The following is a 24,059-nucleotide window of genomic DNA, read 5'->3' on the forward strand; positions in this document are numbered from 1 at the left end:
ATATATGAATATGCAAATGGTATGCTGTTACTCCATGTACAAACTGAAACAACATGTATCCCATTTGTTTACAATAAATTAAAAAACAAAAAAACAAAAAAAAAATAAAAATAAACATTGCAAAGATAGAAACTAACCTTTAAATATTTTAAATGTACCTGATCTGTGACGTGAAATACAATTTTAAGACAAAACTAACTTGGTATAATCCCAGCAATTTGGAAGGCTAAGGCAGGAGGATCTCAAGTTTGAGGCCAGCCTAAGCAAGTTAGCAAGACCCCATCTGGTGGAGGGATTACAAATTTAGTATCTGGCTGCCGGAGAGCAAATGATCAACAAGGCTGCTATTGTGCTAAGAATATCAATACAAAATTTAAAAAAGAATACTAAGACAATAAAACTTATATTCTGCACCATGACCTATATATTTACTCATCTAATTTTATCTGGGTTGAGTATCCCTTATCTGAAATGCTTGAGACTAGTAGTGCTTTGGATTTTATAACATTTCCATATGTACACATGAGCTATCTTAGTGATGGGACCCAAGGCTAAACATGAAATTAATTTGTTCATATACACCTTCCACATGTAGTCTAAAGATAATTTTATACAGTATTTCTATTGTGCTTTCATTTTGACTGCAATTCTCCACAGGAGGTTAGGTATGGGATTTTCCACTTGAGGTATCAAGACAGTACTCGAAAAGTAATGGATTTTGATGCATTTTAAATTTCAGATTTTCAGATCAGGGATGCTCAATCTATATTACTTCTTTCACAACTTTACATCTAACATAATCTGAATTATGAGACTATTTACAATAAAACTTCAAAAACTGAAGTAAATTGTTAAAAAGATCATCTCAATTACCATTTTTTTTAATTAATATATCCGGGTTTTTCTCCCCTGTAGTGCTGCTGGGCCTGCAGGTCAGTGTGAAGCTGCAGACCCAGGTCTCTGTTCCACGGGATGGGGTTTATTAAAGTTGGCAAGAATAAGGCCTACTTTATGAGACACCAAGTGAAATTTAGAAGAGGGCAAAACTGATTACTATGGTTGCAAACACTTGATCACCAGGACGAATATAAGTACAACACACCCAAATACAGGATGATAGTTCATGTAACTAACAGAGATATCATTTGCCAGAGTGCTTATGCCCACATAGAAGAGGATATGATAGTCTGTGCAGCATATTGTACTGGCCTGCTGGTCTTGCAGGCTTCTCAGTACGTTTGGTATGAACAAGATCTATGAAGGCCAAGTGGAGGTGACTGGAGATGAATACAATGTGGGAAGTATTGACAGTCAACCTGGTGCCTTTACCTGCTATTTGGATGCAGGCCTTGCTAGAACTACAACTGGCAATTCAGTTTTGGGGGCCCTGAAGGGAGCTGTATATGGAGGCTTGTCTATCCTTCATAGTACCAAACAATTCCCTAGTTATGATTCTGAAAGCAAGGAGTTCAATGCAGAAATACATCGGAAGCACATCATGGGTCAGAATGCTGCGGATTATATGCGCTATCTAAAGGAAGATGATGAAGATGCTTACAAGAAACAATTCCCTCAGTATATAAAGAACAATGGAGGAGATGTATAAGGAAGCTCATTCTGCTACATGAGAGAAGCCACTGATGAGAAGAAGTCCAAGAGAAGTTAAAAAGAAAAGGCGGAACCATCCTAAAATGTCCCTTGCCCAGAAGAAAGATGGGGTAGCTCAAAAGAAGGCAAGTTTCTTCAAGAGCTCGGAACAGCTGCTGAGAGCTAAACCAAACAAGTTTTTCTGTGAAGTTTTTTCAGATAAAGATAATAAACTTATTGAACAAGCAGTTATTTCTGTGTTGAGCTCGTTATGAAACTGTAGGAAATAACCTGAAATATAAAAGCAAAGAATTTTACAGTTTTTCCTTCAAAAAACCATGTGTAGCTTTTTCCAGAAAAAGTCATCTTGTGTGTTGATTTCAACAGAGTTTAAACTTTTTTCTCAAGCAACAGACCAACAATGATCTGTAGAAAATACTTCTTTCGTCCATTTATTATAACAAGATAATTAGAAGAAAACATACCTTTAAGTATACAATATTAAAGTCAACAAAACTGGTGCTAGGGCTGGGGAGATAGCTCAGTCGGTAGGCCCTGGGTTCAATCCCCAGCACCGCAAACAAACAAACAAACAAAAAAACTGGTGCTAATCCATGGTTTTACATTTTGAGAGAATGCCAATGAAAGTCACATAAATTTAACACATTAACCAACTTAAGCAGAAAATACTGGGGTTTTTCACCATTGGTGTCTCAGTTTTGGTTGGTTGAAGGGTACATGCCAGATCTGAATATACATATGAAAATAACACAGAAGAGAACAAAATGTTAAGCCTTGCACATCAAGTTCACATGGGAAAAAAATTGGGTAAATCAATATGCATGCGCCTTTAAGAAATAGCCCTTTGGGCCCATAGGAAATATTGTTTGTAAATGGGAAAACTATTACTATGCTGTCTTCCATTATTTCAGTCTTGCTCATAATGGTCCTGCTTTCACCACATGACATTCACCATGAGATTTCTTGTCGATTTTGTTCTGTTTTGAGGTGCTGGGGCCTCATGTATACTGGGCATGTGCTCAATCAGCTATACCCTTACCCCAAGATAATCCATTTTAAAGGGCTTAGTTGGCTGGTTGATAATAAGATGGACCCATCAAAAAATCTTTAGGATAATGAAATTCAGTTTTGGACACTAAAAGTACCTGCATGTTGTCAAGTAGTATACTTCCTGAAGTTAAAAGTCACTCCAGCTATACATTTGATGTCTGAGGTTAAAAAGTGTATATAAGTCTACAATACAATAAACCATGCTACTAACTCCCTTGTCCAGACACAGAGGAGCACACCTTGTAATCCCAGCGGCTCAGGAGGCTAAGGTAGCCTCAGCAATTTAGTGAGGCCCTGTCTCAAAATAAAAAATAAAAAAGAGCTGGAGATGTGGCTCCATGCTAAAGTGCCTCTGGGTTCAATCCCTGGTACCAAAAAATAAAAATAAAAAATAAAATCTTTAAAATATAAACATGAAAATTGCTATGGCATTACACATGTAGTTATATCTATCCTGAGGTACCTATCATGGTCACATAAAGGCAAACTCCACTTTCTGAATACTTGTCTGGGAATGGTATTCAAAACATCATTTCTTGCCAAACTTTTTTTTCCTTCATCATCTTCATCTCAATCACCTGTCACCATCTTTCTAATTCCTTAAGTCAGGAACTATCAATGAAATAATTTTTGACACCTTTCCTCTAACATCCAATCAAGCCATCAAGTTGGTAATGCCTCATCCTACCCTAATCTCACCATCTCCTCTTTCTCTTATATGTATGTATGTATGTAAGAGGAAAAACTAAAGGAAATATATGGAAAGAATATAGTGCTTTCTTTCACCTCTACAGCTCCCACCCCAATTCCAGCTAATATTACGTCTTGCAGGGACAACTATATATTAAAATATCTTTGCTTCACTCTTGTCTTTCTCCAATCCATTTTCACACTAGTATTTTTTTATGGGAGAGGGTGACAGGGATTGAACTCAGGGGCACTTAACCACTGAGCCACATCCCAGCCCTATTTTGTATTTTATTTTGAGACAGGGTCTCAATGAGTTGCTTAGTGCCTTGCTTCTGCTGAGGCTGGCTTTGAACTGGAGATTCTCCTGCCTCAGTCTCCAGAGCTACTGGGACTACAGGGGTACGGTACCGGGCTCACAATGGTATTTTTAAACTCTAAATTCTTTCTTGCCTCATAACAAACAAATTTTTCTCTTCCAAAAAATCTTTTTCCTCTTTACTTGTCTGATTTCTTATTATGTCTCAATTTAAAAGTCACTATCTGAAAGAGGCCTTCTCTGACTACAAAATCTAAAATCCTGCTCCCCGTTTTTTTAAAAAAATATTTTTTGTTTTTAGTTAAAGGTGGACACAACACTCTCATTTTATTTTTATGTGGTGCTAAGCACCAAACCCAGTGCCTCACACATGCTAGGTGAGTGCTCTACCATTGAGCCACAACCCCAGCCCCCACAAAATCCTGCCCTTTATCTCACAGCAGTCTATTCTTTTCACTGACTTCATCATAAATTGCCATTTTACATTTACTTGTTCTTTACTTATCTCCACAGTTAAACTATACATTTCATGAAGGTAAAGATCACTGAACTTAATATGTAATACATAATAAATAACATTTAATTTTTTTAAAGAAATTTTTGTAGTTGTACCTGAACAGCATGCCTTTGTTTATATTTTTATAAGCTGCCAAGGATAGAACCCAGTGCCTCACATTTGCTAGACAAGCGCTCTGCCACTGAGCTATAGCCCCAGCCCTTAAGTCTATTTAATGAATAAATGGATATGAACAACCTGAAGTCCAGAGAATAAATTATAGCTGAAAAGTGGCTTCCCCTTCTCTGGATCTCCCATTGTCACTTGATCAGCTTTCCAACTGTTTCTAAAAAAGAAAACCAAAAATGTTCCTGAAAACGTAAAAAAAGATGTAAGGAAGTTATACATGACACATGAAATAAGTGAGACAAAGAACAATGTTTCATGGAAAGAAGAAATCCCTAAGGGCCACAACCAGAGATGAGGGCCAGGCATGGTGATGCACTCCTATAATCCCAATGGCTTGGTCGCCTGAGGAACGAGAATTGCAAGTTGCCAGCCTCAGCAACTTAGTGAGACCCTGTTTCAAAATAAAAAATAAAAAATGTCTGAAGATGTGGCTCAGAGGTTAAGTGCCCCTGGGTTCAATCCCTGGTGCCAAAAATAAAACAAAACAAAAACAAGAGATGATCTTATTCACAAGGTGGAATCAGACCTGAGTATTCAAACTGGTAAGTTCCAAGAGGTGCAAAGGGAATGAAACCCCAATAAGGAAATAAACAGAAGCATAAAGTACTAGATGATAGCACCCACAGGTAGTAACTTATCTTTACAAAGTTAAAAAAAAGTATAAAAAAGCAAAATCTTACATTATGTAAGAAATCTATATCTCTTAAGACTATAACAACTACAAAGAATTTAAAAGGTTAAAATTAAAATCAATCTCTTAAGTGTCCACAAATCTCTTATAACTCATTTTTGGTTTTTAAAGTTTTTCAAAAAGGCTGGTGATACAGCTCAGTGGTAGAAAACTGGCCTAGCATGTGTGAGGCTATAGATTCGATCCCCAGCACCAAAGGGCTGGAATGGGGGCAATATATCAAAGTATGTGACTGAGCTGGGAGTACATAGCTTAGTAGTAGAGTGCTTGCTTAGCATTGCCCAGGTCCCAGGTTCCAATCCCCAGGCAACAGGAAGAAAAAAATAAAAGTTTTTCAAACACTTATATAACATGCTTTCACCAGTTTTCATGCTGACCAACTACTTCAAGTTTTGATAGTCTTCCCTATGCTTTATTCACTGTACTGATTCTCCACTGATTATCTGATGAATTTCTCCAGTAGATCTATTGTCATTTTTTTTTTTTCTTTAGACTCTGACCACTTTAGAATTTTTCCTTTTATTTTTAGTTGGCTTTTTCTTCTACTACATTTATATCAACAACACATTAACCCTTTGGAATATCTAAAATTTTCATGTACCAAAATTAATTGCATTAGATAAGAGGTTTGAAGGTAAGTTTCTCAAAATAATATATATATATATTATATATATATATATATATGTGCCCTTTTCCCTTTTTAAATTTTGTTCTGATATAGGATCTTGTTAAGTTGCCCAGGTTAACCTCAAATTTATGATCCTCTGGTCTCAACCTCCAAAGTAGCTAGGACTGCAGGTTTGTACCATGGTCAGTTTCATTAATCTTAATCTCATCTTAAGTTTTTTCATTGAAGATGCTTTTTTGGCTTTGTGCATACCTGTCTCCCTTGAGATTTTTCTTTAATAAATGTGCTTTGCAAAAGGTCAACTCTACCACTACTTGCTTTTAAACATTGGCCTTTTCTTAACACTTGAAATCCAAATATAATTTTTGTTATTTCCAAGGACAGACCTCATGAGATACTGAGAACCCTAAAACTAAAGGAAACTAAATTTTACACTGAAGAAATCTAAAGCTGACAGAAGTCAAGAAACTTGACTACAGCTACCTGAGTTAAGTCTTGATTCTCTCCAACCAGTACTCCCTCCAAGTCAAGAAGAGGTTTTTACTGGTCATATCACGATGTTGCTGTTGTTGTTTCTAATGGTTATTTCCTATGTCCTTAAGACAGCATCTCCTCCTAGTCAATCACAAGTTGTGTTTTTTGTCTTGTTTGATGTTCTTACATTATCCACCTCCATGAAATTCTTCATGATGAGTTACCCTTAACCAGTGCATTTCATGTCCATATTATATGTCTGTAGTTTACAGGAAACTCCCGAAGGACTGAGGCTTACTAATATTTATTTGTAGTACACTGTAACTTTTTGATATTGTCAAATTCACTGAAGAAACAGTCTTCAAGCTACATAACAGATTTAACTAGCCCCAAGAAACAATGTTTTTCACTTAAAACTTATCAAATACCCTATGTAAGTTTCCATGTTGTCTGCCATTAGCAAAAAACTGCATCTAAATTAAAGTTCTGTAAATCCAAAAGAACAGAAAGAACACTATGATCATCATTTTGCACTACAAAGAATTTAAAAACCTCCTTCTGCAATGTGGAATCTCTTCAAGTTCACATTCTGTATATTCAAGTGTTTGAAGACCAAGTGGTTCCTTTAAAACTAACTGCATGTAGAGTTTAGGTAGAAAGTAATATCACACAAGATAGGAAATCCTTTCAGTTCAAATCATGGTTAAGAACTGGAGAATGTGAAATCACAGAAAAAGTGAAAACCAGCATGCAATACTGAGGAACTAAACTGTGAGAGTGATTTTATTAATGAAGATAAACTTTATTTAATAGGGGGAAATCCGAAGATGTATTTCACATAAATGGATAAAAGTCACAAGTGTCAAATTCCAACCGTCAGTAAAGAAATTGTGTAGCACTACTAATATTGCGACTTTAATTTTTGTCTACTTTGTTCCAAAAAGTTTTATTTTCTTTCTTTTTTCTTTTCTTTTCTTTTTTTTTTTTTTTTAAGGCAAAACAAAACCAAAAAAGGAACAAACAGAAACCACTCTCTGAGCTGGCGGCTGCGACAAGCCAGTAAGACACTCAGGCTTTCTGAGTTGTTCTTGGCTTTGCGATGGATGTCCGAGAAGAGAGTCCTGGAACCACCCATCGCGTCCCACACCCAGACAGACATCGAGAAGGAGCAGCACTGGCCGGACTCAAATGGGCTGGCGGGGTCCCGGCCACGCTTCAGAGGTGGAGAGGCCCTCGGGGATGCCCCTCGGGGCGGAAGAACACAGTTAAAGCTGGGTGCTAGGAACCAAGAGGCGAGGCCTGGGAAAGTGCCGGGGGCGTCCCGTGCTCCGGAGCTCCCGGCACTCGCGCGGGACGCCCTGTCATGAGTCACGCAGGCGAGACAGCAGGCGGGGGAAGAGGCTGCAGGGATGGAGGGAAGCCCGACCCTCGGGAGGGAACCCAGCCCGGGGGGTGGCTCCGACCTCTCGCGGGGCGGGGAAGGGGGGCCCGCCTCCCCCACGCCCCGTCCGCACCTCCAAGCAACGCAACAGGCGAGGTGGCCCGGTCCCGACCCCAGGGTCTGCGGGCTGGGGGGCGGGGGCAGCAGCCCGCAGCCATGACAGTCGCGGGGCGGGCCGCAGGCCGGCTGGGCCGCACGTGCGGGCAGCACCCCCTCCCCGGCCTCCCCGCGCGCCCGCCCCTCCCCGGGCGCTAGCCCCTCACCTCAGGCGGCGGCGGCTGCGCGGCCCTGCCTGCCCCGACCCCCCCCCGGCCGAGCAGCGGCGGCGGAGAAGGCACGTACTCACCGCCGCTCGCTGGCTCTTGCGCTTCGCCATGACTGAGGCGCCCCCGCCGCCCCCTGCCTCGACCAAGACTGACACGCGCGGCTGGCCTGGCGGGGGCAGCCGCAAGCGACCACCCGGCTGACAGAGCACTCTCCCTCCTCTCCCTACCAGTTGAGCCGCAGCCGCTGCCCCGCGGTGTCCCCGGGCTTCCTCCCCATGCCTGAGGCGGCGGGTGGTAGCGGCGGGCAGCGGCGACACTTACCCGCGGCGCGGCCAGGCCCCCCTGTCAGCGCGGGGCCGGGAGGGAGAGGAGGGAGGAGTGAAGGGGCACCGCCTCCCCCGCGCCGCCACGCACCCGCCTGATTGGCCCAGTTCACTCCCCCAGCGCGACCCCACCAGCCCCTGCGAGCGGCACTCCAGCAGCACCGGCGCACCATTTGCATATTTGTACCCGCGCCGCTGATTGGCCAGGGCGCGGGGAGGGCGGTGATGACCGCCACAGCTCCAGTCGCCGCACCGGCAGCATTGGGCTACCCCGGAGGGAGGATTCCCCCTTGCCGCTCCCCTTCCCTCACGGCCCGGCTTGACCTAGAGCGGAGGGCGGTAGAAGGCGGGGTCGCCGTCCTGCTCCAACATGGCCCCGCCGCGCCACCGACCCAATCGCCGGCGCGGTTACTCCGGGAGCCCCAGGCGGCCTCGGGGCGGGGAAGGGTTGGGACCGGGCGCCCTCTGGCCGGAGCACTGAGCAGTGCAGTGGCCGCAGCTCCCCTCGCTGCCCCAAGGCGGCCGCCACGTCAGGCCGCGCCCTCCTGGCTGCCTCTCCCTCTCGTCTCCCGCCCCGCGGCCCCGCCGCCACGTCAGGCCCCGGCGGGCACGCCCCGGCCGGGAGCTGACCAGTGGCGGGGTCGGCGCCGAGGTCACTCACACAGGGCATCTCTAGGCCAGCCAGGGTTGGCCCAGGAAAAACGAGAGTTTCCAGAACCTCCCTTTAAAACGACCGTGAATTCCTACCCACGTTCTCCTTTCGCGCTGAGATCCGGGGCACACGCGCCTGTGCTGTAAAATCGGGAGTATGGCGAGTACCGCCGCGATGATGCAGCGATTCAGGCCAGGTGCTAAACGCCTGCAGAGGAAAGACCCAGCCAGGGCTGAATCCTGGTCTGCCCAAGGTTCAGGCTTAGGTTCCAAATTGCACAATTAGGAAGAGAAAGAAAGAGGGGCCAGAGATCAAATGGGGATGGGAGAGCAACACTGGTTTAGGAGTAGGGGGCTTACTGGAAAACTCACTGTCCTACGAAGGAGTTGGGGCACTTGGGTACCATCTTTGTCATTAATTAACCCGGTGACCTACATTAAATCATAACGTGTCCCAGGGCCTCGGTTTTCCCTTCTGTAAAATGAAGAGGCTGGACAAGTTTTCTAAAAGCCTTCCAGCTCTAAAAATTCTACTTTCAGGCCCAGAGCTGACCTTATACCTAATTAAAATTTTAAAATCCATATTAAAACACAAGATAGATGAAATAATTAAATGTTTGAACTTCACAGTCTGTTTGTTGAAAGCTGTCGGGCTGGGGTGTGACTCATTGGTGGAGCACTTGCCTAGCATTTCCCTGTGTTCCATCCTCAGCATTGATAAATAAATGAAGTGAAATAGCACTTGCCAGCAAAACTGTTTACTGTTTTCATCTCCATTTTGGGTAATACCTAACATTCACCTGCCAGTTGATAGCAATCCCTTAAGTTTCAGCCTCCACAAAGGAATGGTCAGGGTCCTTGTTTATGCCTGACCAGAACAGAACGTCCGCTGTATTCACAGTGCTAGTTGCTCAGTAATTTCACTCCTCATGAAGACCCTCCAGAGTAGATCAACACAATTGTACTTGAGATACTAAAGGGGCTGGGAGGAAACCCGGCCAGGAATAAGAATTACAATTACAGCCTAGAGTTCCCTCCAGTATACTTAACAACCCCCACACTGTACTAGAATAAGGATGCACAGGAAGAGTTAATCGTGGGGCTCCCTACACTACTTCTTATTTGAATAATGCTTTGGTTTGCAAATTCAACTTGTTGAGTCAAATTTAAGGCCAGTAACATCCCATTTATCTGGCATCATAGATTAAGACAGCCCATATAAATGAAAAACTGGCTGCTTTAAAGAACTGTCTTCCCATCATCTGATGGAAAACTCATGTTTTCTTAAATACAACTCTGAAAATTACTTATACTTGGTGATTAAAGTCATTATAATTAAAATTATTAACATTACTGTGTCCTATTATGTCCACAAAAGTATTTGGGAGTGCCGGGTCCTGGGGGTTGAGTCTAAGGTGCTCTACCAGGAAGCCACATCCCCAGCCCCCACTTTTAAAAATGTTTATTTTGAGACAGGATCTCACTAAATAGCCCAGGATGCCCTCACAGTCCTCCTGCCTCAGCCTCCTGAGTTGCTGGGATTACAGAAACTCACCACTGCAATTAGCAAAAGTAGAATTTGTCCCTATAACAATGGTTTAGAATGCTGTTTTTATTTTCCATTTATGTCTGTTTTTTTGTGTCGTCTTCCTCACTAATGAGCTGACACTTCTCAATGGGCCTACCAAACAACCAGCTTCTCTACTTTTTTGATGTTTGTATGCTATACAAATTTAGACACAGATAAGCTTTTATTAGTTTAGACTCTCTAGTTTTGAGTAAAGATTTTTTTTTTTTGGTAGGGTTATCCTGCAGATAAACTACATGAGTTCTTGTGACATCTATTTTGATTGTTCAGTGACTGGTTTTCACTTATTTTTAAAATCTTGGTAATATTACGAGTAACTGAAGTTTATGGATATGTGGACTCTAGAGAAGTTACAGCAGAAGATGAATCTCAAAGTTTAAGAACTAGATCAGTACATTTGATTACCCTTTGCAATTGAATCAATATTATGAACAACATCAAAATCTAGCAACACTGGCCTACCGTTCCTGTGAGGCAAAGGAATGTCCAAAGCCAAGTGGTAACCACATTCTCCAAGTCCCCTCTTCCCAATCTAGGTTAAGGATGGCTACATTCTTATGCAATGTCTTTCAAAGCAAAAAGGCCTCACATCTGTGGATATAATTAATTTGAATCTCCAGAAAGCCTGCGCTATGATGGAGGGATTCTTCACACCCTGAATAAAACATCCTACAATAGGCGTCATTTGCTGAAATTTAGTCCCAAAGCTCCACGAAATTTGTTATTTCATTTTACCTTCACGACCACTCGATGGATTATTTTTTCCCCTCATTTTACAGAAGAGGGTTCAAAATCTTGCCCTAGCCATACAGAAAAACTATTCAAACTTATAACTATCTGATCCCATCAAGCATGGTGTCACAAGCCTATAATCCTGGGTACTCAGAAGGGTGAGGCAAGAGGACCACAAGTTTGAGGCCAGCCAGAGCAACTTGGTGAAACCCTGTCTCAAATAAAAAAGGACAGGGAATGTGGTTCAGTGGTAGAGCACCCCTGAGCACAGCACTCAATCCTCGGTACTGTGGGAAAAAAACAAACCTGTCTGTCTCCAAAACCTGGAACTCTTAACCATTATGCTATATCCCTCCCTTCAGCCTGAGTTTCTAACTCCATGTTAATCAAGCATGTTTGTCCTTCCTTCCTCCTCCTCTCTCTCTCTCTCTTTTTCTCTTTCTTTCTTTCTCTTTCTTTCTTTCTCCCTCTTTCTTTTCTTTCTTTCTTTCTTTCTTTCTTTCATTCTTTCTTTCTTCTTTCCCCCTCCCTCCCTCCCTCCTTCCTTCCCTCCCTCCCTCCTTCCTCCCTCCCTCCTTCCTCCCTCCCTCCCTCCCTTTCTTCCTTCCTTCCTTCCTTCCTTCCTTCCTTCCTTCCTTCCTTCCTTCCTACTGGGGATTAAACCCAGTATCTTGCACATACTAGGCAAGCACTCTATCACCGAGCTACATCTAAGCATGTTTTTGCAAGTAACTAATTTGCCACCTTAAAGGAGGGAGTTTCCTGCAAAGGCATTTTGATTCAGGTCACCAAAAGAATATCCCACAATGCAAATTTGTGGACTTTTCCTGCAAGTTTGAGGAATATGAACCAATGCTTTAGTATACGTTCACTTTGGGGAAAAACTGATACCATCAAGATCATGAAACTTCAAAACCAAGGATTAGGCTTGCAAAGGTGATACTCACATGTTCCAGAATAACCCAATCCTAGTTTATAAGGACTGACTGGCCTCAAGGCACTATGAGACTGAAGAAAGAGAAGCACACAGATCCAGGATTACAGAGTGTGGATTATCGGGGGACTTAATGACATAAACACGGTGTTAGGCAGCAACAAGACCACTTGTATCCTCACAATTTGGGTCAGATAGAGTGACATGTTTATAGTACAGGATAAAAGTGACTTTATCCTGGCTGGAATGTACCTGGTTTATCTTAAGACAATATCAAAGAGGCACATCCCTGGAGCCAGGGTCCAGTTGTAAAGTCCCACATATGACTCTAATGGTTTTATCTATTATAGTTTGCTGGGAAACTATGAAGGAAAAACTGACTAGGACTATCCTGGGACAATACGGTGATTGACCATGGTAGATATGACCCAAGGTGGTTGTAGTCATGGTTAAGCTGAATCGATACATCTAGGAGTAGTCCAAACAAGCTTAAAAAAGGAAATAGAAGAAGAACTCAACACAAGTTCTGATTTCAAAACTTAGTATAGAGTCATAAAAATCAAGAGAGTGTGCTACTGGCATAAGGACAGACAGATCAATGGAACAGATTAGAGAGCCTAGAAAGAAATCTTTACACATATGGTTGGCAAAGGCTTCAAGATATTTAAATCTACTGGGTGCTGTGATGCACACCTGCAATCCCAGGGAGGCTAGGACAGGAGGATCACAAATTTGAGGACTGCTTCAGCAACTTAGTGAGACCCTGTCTTAAAATTAAAAAATAAGAAAAGTGGACTGAAGCTGTAGCTCAGTGGTGGAACACTTGCTTAGCATGTGTAAGGTACTGGGTTCAATTCTCAGCACCACATGCAAATAAATAAAATAAAGGCCCATTGACAACTAAAAAAATAGGAAAACTTATTGGGAGACTAAAGCAGGAAGATCACACATTCAAGGCCAGCTTGGGAAACTTAGCTGGACCTTGTCTCAAAATAAAAATAAAAGGAACTGGGGATGTAGCTCAGTAATAGAGCACCCCTGGATTCAATCCTCAGTGGGGGTGGGGTAGGAAACCTTTTGTGCCCCAATGAACACCAGTAAGAAAGCAAAAAGATGACAAAACACAGACTGAATGGAAATATTTGCAAATTACATACCTCATAAGGGTTTAAAAGTAGTCAAAGTATCTGAATAGCCATTTCTTCAAAAAAGACATACTAATGGCCAATATACACAGGCAAAGGAGCCCAAAACATTAGTTAGAAAAATGCAAATCAAAACCATAAAGATGCAAATAAATCAAAACCATTTTGCACCCATTAGGATGGCGATAATAAAAAAGATAAACAATAACAAGTATTGTTGAAGACTTGGAGAAACTAGACCCCTCCCACAATTGCTGGTGAGAGAAATGTAAAATGATACAGCCATTATGGAAAACAGAAAAGTTAAACTTAGTTATTATATGATCCAGTGACCCAAGAGAAATGAAAACATATGTTCAGCCTGATGTGGTAGCAGACAACTGTGCTACCAGCAACTTGGGATGCTAGGGCAGGAGGATCACAAGTTCTAGGTCAATTTCAGCAACTTGGTGAAACCCTGTTTTAAAATAATAAATAAAAAGGACTGGGGATGTAGCTCAGTGATAATGTTCCCCTGGGTTCAATCCAATCCCCAATACCAAAAAAAAAAAAAAAAAAAAAAAAAAAAAAAATTCATACAAAAAATTGCACATAAATGCTCATAGCAGTATTATTTGATATATCCCTAAAGCAGAAACAACTCCAATGCATAAACAGTGGTGTATCCATAAAATGGAAAACTATATCATTCAGCCATAAAAAGTATCAGGTACTGATACAAGGTACAACACAGATGAACTTTGAAAACATAATGCTTTATGATAAAAGCCAGATTCTATTTACTGTATATGAAAGGTTCAGAATAAACAAAGCTACACAGACAGAAGGTAGATTAGTGGTTGCCTGGGGTCAAATTGGAAATAATGGAATGAAGAATAAGAGTAACTGCTAATAGGCATAGGTTCCTTTTGGGTGATAAACTATTTTAAAATTAGATGGTAGGCGAGGGATATATCTCAGTGGTAGAGCATTTTCCTAGCGAATGTTCAAGCCCTAGTAGCAAAAGATTAATTAATTAATTAGGTGGTGGTTATGCAACTCTGAATATACTAAAACCCACAGAAGCGTGAACTTTGTGATAAGTAAATACTATCTCAACTAATCATTTAAAACAAAGTGATGCCCAGCCAGTAACTTCTAACTTTGTTATAGTATTATATACATTAAATCCATATACATCTATGTAGACACAGGTTAAGACAAAAAGACGTATTTTAATTACATTATAAAACCAGTTAAGGAGCAAATGATTTTTAAAAATCTGAATATTGTTATAGTGGCACTGTTATTTTTCCCATTAGACTTGCTGGTTTTGTGACTTCGTTGTAATTTGCGTATATGTGTGTGTATGGGGGGAGGGGCATTTTACTGAGAATCAAACTCAGGGCCTCACCCATGCCAGGTGAGCACTCTTCCACTAAGCCTACCCCCAACTTTATATGTGTTTAAATTCCTGCACAACATAAACATACTAGGTGAGATGCTGTGTTGGGCACAGAATAAAGGATTATCATTCTCATATAAATACTATTAAATTAGTAATAACATGTAGAATAAATAATGAACAAATGTGTATATAAAATATCTTCTTGCTCATCTCTGACACTCATTCACAGGTTGAGGCACTAAAGAAAAATGTTCTTTCACTGACCAGTGATAAGTACTTATAAATGTTAAAATGTTTTTAAAAATATTTTACACATTTCATGTAGATCCATAACTTCAATATTTTATGCCCCATTACATTATACAATAGGATATGATATCCATCTCTGCAGTAATGAAAAGTAGCCTGAACAGCTCAAGTACTTCTCTACTTTAGAGAAGGAATTGGAACATAACTCTAGTTAACAGTAATTTCACATTAGCTCTTGAGACTTGTGAAATTTCTTTAACTTGGTGAAGAGTTGTTAGAACAGTAGTGAAGGATATCGCTAGAAAACTCTTTAGACTTCTTTTTAGGTTCTTGTTCAAGCAGATAGAAATGAGGACTAGCTAAACTTTAGCTGTAGCTTAAAGCACCTCAAAGACCATTTAGTGCTGGGCGCGATGGTACATGCCTGTAAAATCCCCCTGGCTGAAACAGGAGGATCCCAAGTTTGAGGTCAACCTCAGCAACATAGCAAGGCCTTAAGTAAGCAACTTAACAAGACCCTGTCTCAAAATAAAAAAGGTTGGGGATGTGTTTCAGTGGGAAATCACCTCTGGGGGGTTCAATCCCCAGTACAAAAAAAAAAAAAAAAAAAATCATTTTGCTGCATGTTCAGTACTATTTTCAAATCTAGAGACTGCTGATAATAATAACATCCAAATGATATGTTCAACCAGGAAGCTGTTCTTCAGATTTTTACTCCAAGGCCCATTTAATCAGGGACAGATCTTAGAGTCTCCAAGTTTTATCTAGTTGATCCCCTGCTTTTAGCCAGGAATATACTTCAAAGCATGATTCTACTTGACAGTTCAAATCTCACACTGAGAGCTTTTATAAACAGCTGCTTGTCCTAATCTTAAAAGGTCTTCAGAAAAAAGAAGTTTTGCTGTTGTCCTTGATAAAACATCCCTGAGCATCCCATTCCTCGTTTCTGTGCATCTGCTTCTCTTTGGATAATATAAGCACTCCTGGAGAAGTTGCATCTAGATTAAGTTTGGAGAGATCAAATGCAAAAACATCAAGTGGTGGATGTTTTAAAAATGAATCCATTCAGCAAGTATTTAAAGAGTATCTGTTGATGTGTCAAGCACATTTCTGGGTGGTGGAAATATAACATTGAACAAGATAGAAATGATCCTCTGGCCTCATGGCAAATTATTCCATGGAGTAAATAAATACCAGCTCACTGATTTTTTTGTATTAATTTGGGTAATACTTAACATTTAGATATTATAATTGGCATGCTTAAAAAAGCATGTATGATGTATACCACTTAGCCTAAATTCTGATGGAAACTGAAAAAACATGTATTTTTCTAATCAACTGGTTTGCTTTATAAGCATTATAGGCATTATATTTTCAGAAGAAATCCCCCCATCTTGTCCTGTTTAATCTTCAAAACAAGAGGAAACAGCACCTGGGGTTCCTGACTTTTTTTTTTTTCCTTTTTTAAAAAATAGCCCCGATTATACTTCGCCTCTCATTTTCTCATGGTGTCATTGACTAGCTTTCACACCACTACTTGGCCTAGAATGTGCCAGGCCCTGGGCTAGATGTCCGGCACAGCAAAACAGTAAAAGAAATGAACAAAAAAAACCCAATTCTTTCCTTTAACAATTACCATAGTCTTGTCTGTTTTTTTTGTTTTTGTTTTTGTTTTTTTAACTACATGCCAGTTTTGCCTCATATGGATTTCTTCTCTCTCTCTCTCTCTCTCTCTCTTTTTTACTATATTTGCATATTCCATTTGAAAATAACATACTAATCAATTTTTTAAATTATACTTTTCCCTCCAGCCTTATTGAAGTATAACTGATATGCCAGAAATGAGTACATAATTAATGATAATTAATTGGGAGAGAAACCTGCAGATACCTTCATGTTCCCATCCCCCACAATTCAGGTAATAAACATATCCATCGCCTCCTAAAATTTCTTTGTGTCTCTTTGGGATTTTTTTGGAGGAGAGGGTTATGAAAAGTCACCTCTTGTTAAGATCATGTTTTGAAGCACTCCTATTTTATTAAGACACTATCATCTCTTATTTAAAGGCATTTGGGATTTATTTGAATTCTTGGACCTTTGGTTGAGGATGCATATTAATTATAGTTGCTTTCTTTGCACTGAATTCCATGGTTTTATAGAGGATGAGTAACCACATGCCAACCATGAAAATTAATTCCAGGTTATATAATTGAAAACAAATTTTAATTTAAGAGCAGTGGGCTCTTAGAGAGTTTTGCTGAAAATAAATCAGTATAGCTGTTTACTCTGGTTACCATTAGCGGTTAAGTAGTAGTGGCCTCGTATAATTGAAGCAGAAGTCAGTCTTGCATGGTAACAGGAAAGATGCTTGCTCGCTTTCCTTCTTTTTTTTTTGGTGCTGAGAATTTAACTCAAGGCACTTTACACTGAGCCACATCCCCCAGCCCTTTTTATTTTTATTTTGAGACAGAGTCTCACTAAGTTGCTTAGAGCCTCACTAAATTGCTGAGGCTGGCTTTGAACTTGTGATCCTGTGATCTCCTGCCCAGTCTCCCAAGCCACTGGGATTACAGATGTGTACCACCACACCTGGCTGAAAGGTGCTTTCCTTAAAACATGAAATTCATAGAAATAATTAGGTTTCACATGTACATGTTTGATTCCTCATGTATTTTAGATAGAGAAAAAAAAACCTTAAAAATATTATATCAGATACTGGGGATGTAGCTCGATGACAAAGCACTGGTCTAGCATGTGTGAAGTCTTAGGTTCAATCTCTAGTACTGGAAAAAAAAAAAAAAAAAGGTATCCCAGTGATTCAGGAGGCTGGGGCAGGAGGACCACAGTTCAAGGCCAGCCTCAGCAACTTACTGAGACTCTAAGCAACCTAGTAAGACCCTGTCTCAAAATTTAAAAACAATAAGAAGGGGCTGGGGACATAACTCAGTGGTAAAGCACTCCCACGTTCAATCCCCAGTACCAAAAATTTACAAACAGTATTGGGGGGTGGGGAACATGTCAGGGATTGGAGGTAGCTCAGTAGTAGAGCACATGCTTTGCATGCTCAAGACCCTGGGTTCAATTCCCAGCACCATACAGGCACACGCACGCACACACACACACACACACACACACACCACACAAACCCACATCATAGAACTAAATGTCTGAGCCCTGTTTGCCACACTAATAGCCTATATTCAAGTGATTATTAGCAATAGGATAAAAGAGGAATTAGGCCAAATCATCTCAATATCAAATATATAATTGAGTGTTCTTTCTGTTCCTCCTTTTTCATTCTTTATCTCAGTGTCATGTAGGATCGTCTAACTTTTTTCTCATAGTCGGCAATTTTTAGCTGGTAAAGTCTTCTCTTTGTCTGGCACCTGGCTCCTGGAAGTGGCTCTCTCTCTTTCCTCTGCAGAATGCGTACCCTTTGGCAAGGACACACAGAATGGCTTGTGTAAACGATAAGAAATGTCAGGCAGGTACTTACTATCTGTTACTCCTTGTTCTAGATAACTGAAAGCAACAAGAATATTTTTCTTTCTTTCTTTCTTTTTTTTTGGGGGGGGGGGGGGGACTGGTGATTAAACCTAGGGACACTTTACCACTCAGCCACATCCCTAGCCCTTTTTATTTTTTATTAGAGACAGGGTCTCACTGAGTTGCTTAGGGCTTCACTAAGTTGCTGAAGCTGGCTTTGAACTTGTGATCCTCCTGCCTCAGCTTCCCAAACTGCTGGGATTACAGACATGCACCACAGTGCCTGGCTAACAAAAGTCTTTGTGTTCCTCAAACACACCCCCTTCCTTGTCTCAGACCTTTTCACCTTCTGTTCCTTCGCCTTATCGACTCCAGGAGCTGCTTCTCCTTCCTTCAGGTTTTGCAAAAATGGTTCCTCAGAGTAGCAGCCTTCATGGTCCAACTATCTAGTTTGTTTCCTTCTTAACACTGATCATGGTCCTGTTTATATACTTCCTACATGACTCTCTCCACTAGAAGGAAAGCATCATGAACAGGTTCAGTCTTGTTCCTAGCACCTAGAACATGGGCAATAAATGTGTACCTTACACTGAATGAATTTTGACCTGAAATTTCTGACAGAAAGAACTGCTTATCCTATCTGGTTTTGAACAAGACACTGGATACTCTATCAGAAGTTCTCAAACCCCAAACGTTTGTGATAGAAATTTAATCCTCAAATTCATATGCTGATGGTATTCAAGATGGAAACTTGGAGAAGTAATTAGGAGTAGAGGAGGTCATGTGAGTGGAGCTCCCATGATAGTGTTAGTGATTTTCTAATAAGAAAAAGAGAGTCCAGTGCTGGGGGTATGGTTCAATGGTAGAAGCCCCTGAGTTAAATCCTCAGTAACAATAAATAAATAAATAAATAAATAAATAAATAAATAAATAAATAAGAGAAAGAGAGACCTGAGCTAAGACATTTGCTCTGTCTCATCATCGGATACCTTCTGCCATCTTATGATGCTATCAGTGGACCTTTACCAGACACTGAGCAGATGACAGTGCCGTGCTCTGGGCTTCCAAAACCATGTGCTATATAAACCTCTATCTTTATAAATTACCCAGTCTCAGGTATTTTGTCATAGCCACAGAAAACAGACTATGACACTGCACATTAGAAGCACTAGTAGAAACTTGAAAATTTGCACAGACCCTGCCTAGAACTAGAGGTGATGAGTCTTGGCATCAGCATGTTTTAAAAGCCATTTGTATAATGACTTGTGTAGCCCAGATAGGAAAATACTGCTAAGAGCTGGGAATGTAGATCAGTGGTAGAAATACTTTCTTAGCATTTGTGAGACCCTGAGTCCAATACCAGCACTGCGATATGGACACACACAGAAAAAAAATCTAGGTTCATGCTGAAAGTTAACTGGAACCTAGTTTCCTCCTCCAATTAGAAAGGCCAAATGACTGTAGTAAAATGGAGAGGACACAGGATTAAAAGGGAAATATCTAAATTGCAGTCCAGGCTTTACCACTGGCCAACCACATAAATGATTAGCAATTTTGTGATTTTTTTTTTTTTCTTTTTTGCCTGTGAAGTGAGAATCATTGCCGGGCATGGTGCCACATGCCTATTATCCCAGCAATCTGGGAGACTGAGGCAGGAGGATCGCAAATTCAAAGCCAGCTTCAGCAATTCAGTGAGGCCCTAAGCAAGATAGCAAGACCCTGTTTCCAAAAATAAAAAAGGTTGGGCATGGTGGCCCATCCATGTAATCCCAGAGGCTTGGGAGACTGAGGCAGGAGGATCATGAGTTCAAAGCCAGCCTCAGCCAAAGCAAGGTGCTAAGCAACTCAGTGAGACCCTGTCTCTAAATAAAATACAAAATAGGGCTGAGGTTGTGGCTCAGTGGCTCAGTGCCCCTGAGTTCAATCCCTGGTAATAAAATAAAATAAAAAGAGCTGGGGATGGACTCAGTGATTAAGCACCTTGGGTTCTATCCCTGGTACAAAAAAAAAAAAAAAAAGAAGAAGAAAGAAATAAGAATCATAACACCTACGCTGCCTGCCTGTCTTATCTTATTGTTGTTTCTTATAAATAATGCTCACATGTATTCTCTGAAAACACTACATATACAAATGAAAGTTCCTAGTCTTCTGTCTTGTGCATAAACTTGAAAAAAAAATCCAGTGGTTACAATAAGTAGAAATATTGACCTAGGATATATTATGTGCCCAGTAAAGTGCTAAATTAAAAAAAAAAAAAAAAAGGACCATAATCAATACTTGCTTTTTGATACCTCCTCTGCACGTACCTACCACTAGGGAAACTAAACCAGTTAGACTAGAACAGTAGGTAAGATCAACGTACAGGGAAAGTAATTTCCTTTACAGCAGGAGAAACATAGCTCAGCCAAGTGCAGGAACATTTAAAAATCCATTTATTCATTCCCGCTGTGTGCTATGTCACATGCCTGTGATCCCAGCTACTCTGTTGGCTGAGGCAGGTGAATTGCAAGTTCAAGACCAGTCTGGGCAACTTAGTGAGACTCTGTTTCAAAAAATAAATAAAAATAAAAAAGGGTTGAGGGACAAAACTCAGTGGTAGAGCACCCCAGGCTTCAATCCCTAGTCAAAAAAAAAAAAAAAAAAAAAAAAGAAAAGAAAGAAAAAGTCCATTTAATCATTCCCAAAAGTCTATTTCCACCCCCAGATCTCAAGTTCTTTCATTTCCACTGAAATTCAAGGCATGGAAAGGACTATTTAAATTCAAGATTAGGGCAACAAACTCAGAACAGCTGTGAGTTCCATTCAAGGCACTTGCAGTAGATAAGAGGATCTGGAAAGCTGAGGTTGAAAGCAGCCTGACAGGTGATCCTGGGACACCTTAAAACAAGAGGTCTCCTGCTGTCTGACTTCTCAAAGCTGGAAGCAACTGGCTGGAATATGCTGGGACAGGTATGGGTTGGCATCTTGTGTGATCAAGGTAAGTTTGCAACCTCACCTAGCCTTTGTTTCCTTATGTATTAGGAAGAGAGAGACAAAAAAGTTCTTTTTGCATGTGAATAACCTGAATCTTATATTCACAAAGTCATCATATATTGAGTTATCAATAAATCATGGTTAATTTTTTTTTTTTTTTAAATAGCCAGTTAGTTGAGTGATCTCCAGATTCATTCGAGTGGCCAAGTACCTGGAAGTTGCAGGTCACTGTGCAATGTTAATGTTTTATCACTTCCTGTGAACATCATGTGACTCAGGAAAGGGTTTTGTTTTGTTTTTTAATATAATAAGAGACAGGGTGTTCAGTCTGGCTTTGAATGCCTGGATTCCAGTTCAAGGAATCAGTCTCCCAGTTAGCTAGGACCACAGACTTGCGCCATCACCTTGGCTAGGAAAGTTTTTTTTAGTAGCAAATATGACTGCATTGTTTATAAGCAATATTATACCAGAAAAAAGAACACATCTTTTTTCCAAAACAAAGAGAAAAAGAAAATATCATCCGAAATAAGCTATTGCACTAGGTAATGTGTCAGAATCGCCCTGTAATTTTGTGCGTGTACGTGGTGCCGGGGATGGAACCCAGGGTCTTGAGCCTCCGAAGCACATACTCTCCCGCTGAGCTGCACCCCAAGCCCTTCCTATAATATTTGTTCACTTGACTTAAGTCTGGGGTTGCACTGCTAGTGGCAACTGTAAGGAGATAAGCAGCATTAGGCAAATGGAGAAAAGCTAATAACACCTTACACTAGAGCTGATCAACTAATCCAAAGATTGTCAAACCTTTTTTGAAAGCAAGGAAATTCTTTCTTCAAAAAGATCTTATTTCTAAACTCTTGGCAAAAGTTCAAGATGTAAAACAAAAAAGCAGAAGCCCCAAAGAGAAAACAGAACAAAGGCTGAGCTGTCCTGCAGGCTCTAGGATCCCCCACCCTTCCCCAGCCCTTGCAGGCATCTCTGAAGACTTCCTGGGCTAACGGGGGCACATTTTGAAAACATTTAAGTCCAGCCCCCTCATTCTGCAGAAGAGGACATTAATGCCCCAGGGGCCTGAGGGATTTACCAGAGGTTGCACATTCTCTTCCACTCTACCAGGATGACTCCAATGTTGCTAGTTTCTTTGAAATAACCTATTGGTTAACTAGATAAGGCAAAATCTTGGCAAATGGGTCAACTTGGTCTGTTTATGTTAGAGATCCCATATTTATCTGCACAATGTATTTAGCTATCTTGAATTAGTTGCCAACATTTATAATCAGAATATTTTGCCTAAAAAAAAAATGTGGATATCCAGCTTCTTAGAAATTCTAGCAATGGGAACTCTCACATTCAGTTGATCACCATCCCAGAAGCAGAGTGGAAGGATGTACTCTTCAGTTTGTCACAGTCCCCACCAGTCCCTATAGCCTTATACCTGCTTGTATCCATTACTATCTGCTCCCTGTACACATTTGAGTTTGTGACTGTGGTCTAAAGCTTATGGTCATAGAAACATTTTGAAGAACTGAATCTTGTTGCAACAAAGGTAAATCTAGAATACAGATAGAAAGTACAATCTAATTTCAAAAAACGAGGCAAATACCATCATGAGTAATGCTACTTTCTTGTAATCAATAAGGAAATTCAGGATTTCCCAAAATTTTTCTTTTCCAAGGGCTGTGATAATTAACCAGAGGCTAGGAGAACTCAAGTCCCAGAATTGCTTTTCTATATGTCCTCATTTATACTACTATCTGTAGGGTAACTCCCCCAAACTCCTAGGTCCTCAGGAGATGCAAAATTAAACTCTCACTCAGCACCAAGATTAGAAAGAACTAGCTGAGAGTCCCAGAACATCCTCAGGGCTGGCCAGTGGCGGTACAGTATGAGCAACTGGAGTAATCCTCCCTGCCCCCCAGAATTGGAGCTTTAACCCACACGTGCTCTACCACTGGGCTACAACTGTGTGATCCTCCTGCCTTAGCATCCAGCGTAGCTGAGATGACAGGTGTGTGCCACCATGCTAGCCAGGAGTAACTCCCTCCTCCACCCTGTGGTATTGGGGAATCCAACCAGAGCCTTCCTCATGCTAGGTAAGCACTCGACCACTGAGCTACAACCCCAACAATATTTCAGCTTTTTTTTTTTGGGGGGGGGGGCTGTACCAGAGATTGAACTCAAGGGCACTTGACCACTGAGCCACATCCCCAGCCCTATTTTGTGTTTATTTAGAGACAGAGTCTCACTGAGTTGCTTAGTGCCTCACTTTTGCTGAGGCTGGCTTTGAACTCAAGATCCTCCTGCCTCAGCCTCCTGAGCTGCTGGGATTACAGGCATGCGCCACCACACCTGGCAGTATTTTAGCATTTTAACCCCAAAATATATATTACTAATAGAATTTTGGGGATAAGATCAGCTGATTAAAAAAAAAATGAATAGACAAAGTACTTACTCTCAAATTATAATGACAGGAGGCTTATTACTTTACCTGAAGAGTCACTGCTGTTCACCCCCACTCCTCTAGGATTTAGTTCAAGTACTACTTTCTCAATGAAGCTTTCCCAATCACTCTACATTAAAATTGTGGCCCATTTTTCTTCACCCCACATTCCTTACAATATTTCCTGCTTCATTTTTCTCCCTATTACTTAGCACCAGAATGTTCTATGTCTTATTTTATGTTGTGGTTTATCATCTCTCTTCCTCTTCTGGAACATAAGCTCCCTGGGATGCAGATTTCTTTCG

General features: G+C 40.9%; 1 protein-coding gene and 1 pseudogene across 4 annotated transcripts in view; one reads left to right on the forward strand and one right to left on the reverse strand.

Annotated features, from left to right (window-relative positions):
- Positions 1-24,059, reverse strand: part of CHD9 (chromodomain helicase DNA binding protein 9) — a 195,183-nt gene that overhangs the window by 161,983 nt on the left and 9,141 nt on the right. For all 3 annotated transcript variants that reach the window (XM_079118515.1, XM_079118514.1, XM_079118513.1), the window contains exon 2: positions 4,419-4,506. The gene's annotated coding sequence lies outside the window, so the exon portion shown is untranslated. The remainder of the gene's footprint in view (positions 1-4,418; positions 4,507-24,059) is intronic.
- LOC306647748 (large ribosomal subunit protein uL18-like) lies at positions 112-2,132 on the forward strand (annotated as a pseudogene). Its single transcript has one exon. The product of its transcript is annotated as a large ribosomal subunit protein uL18-like (transcript).

Source organism: Sciurus vulgaris (assembly GCF_902686455.1).
Source record: "Sciurus vulgaris genome assembly, chromosome: 17".
Taxonomy (NCBI): domain Eukaryota; kingdom Metazoa; phylum Chordata; class Mammalia; order Rodentia; family Sciuridae; genus Sciurus; species Sciurus vulgaris.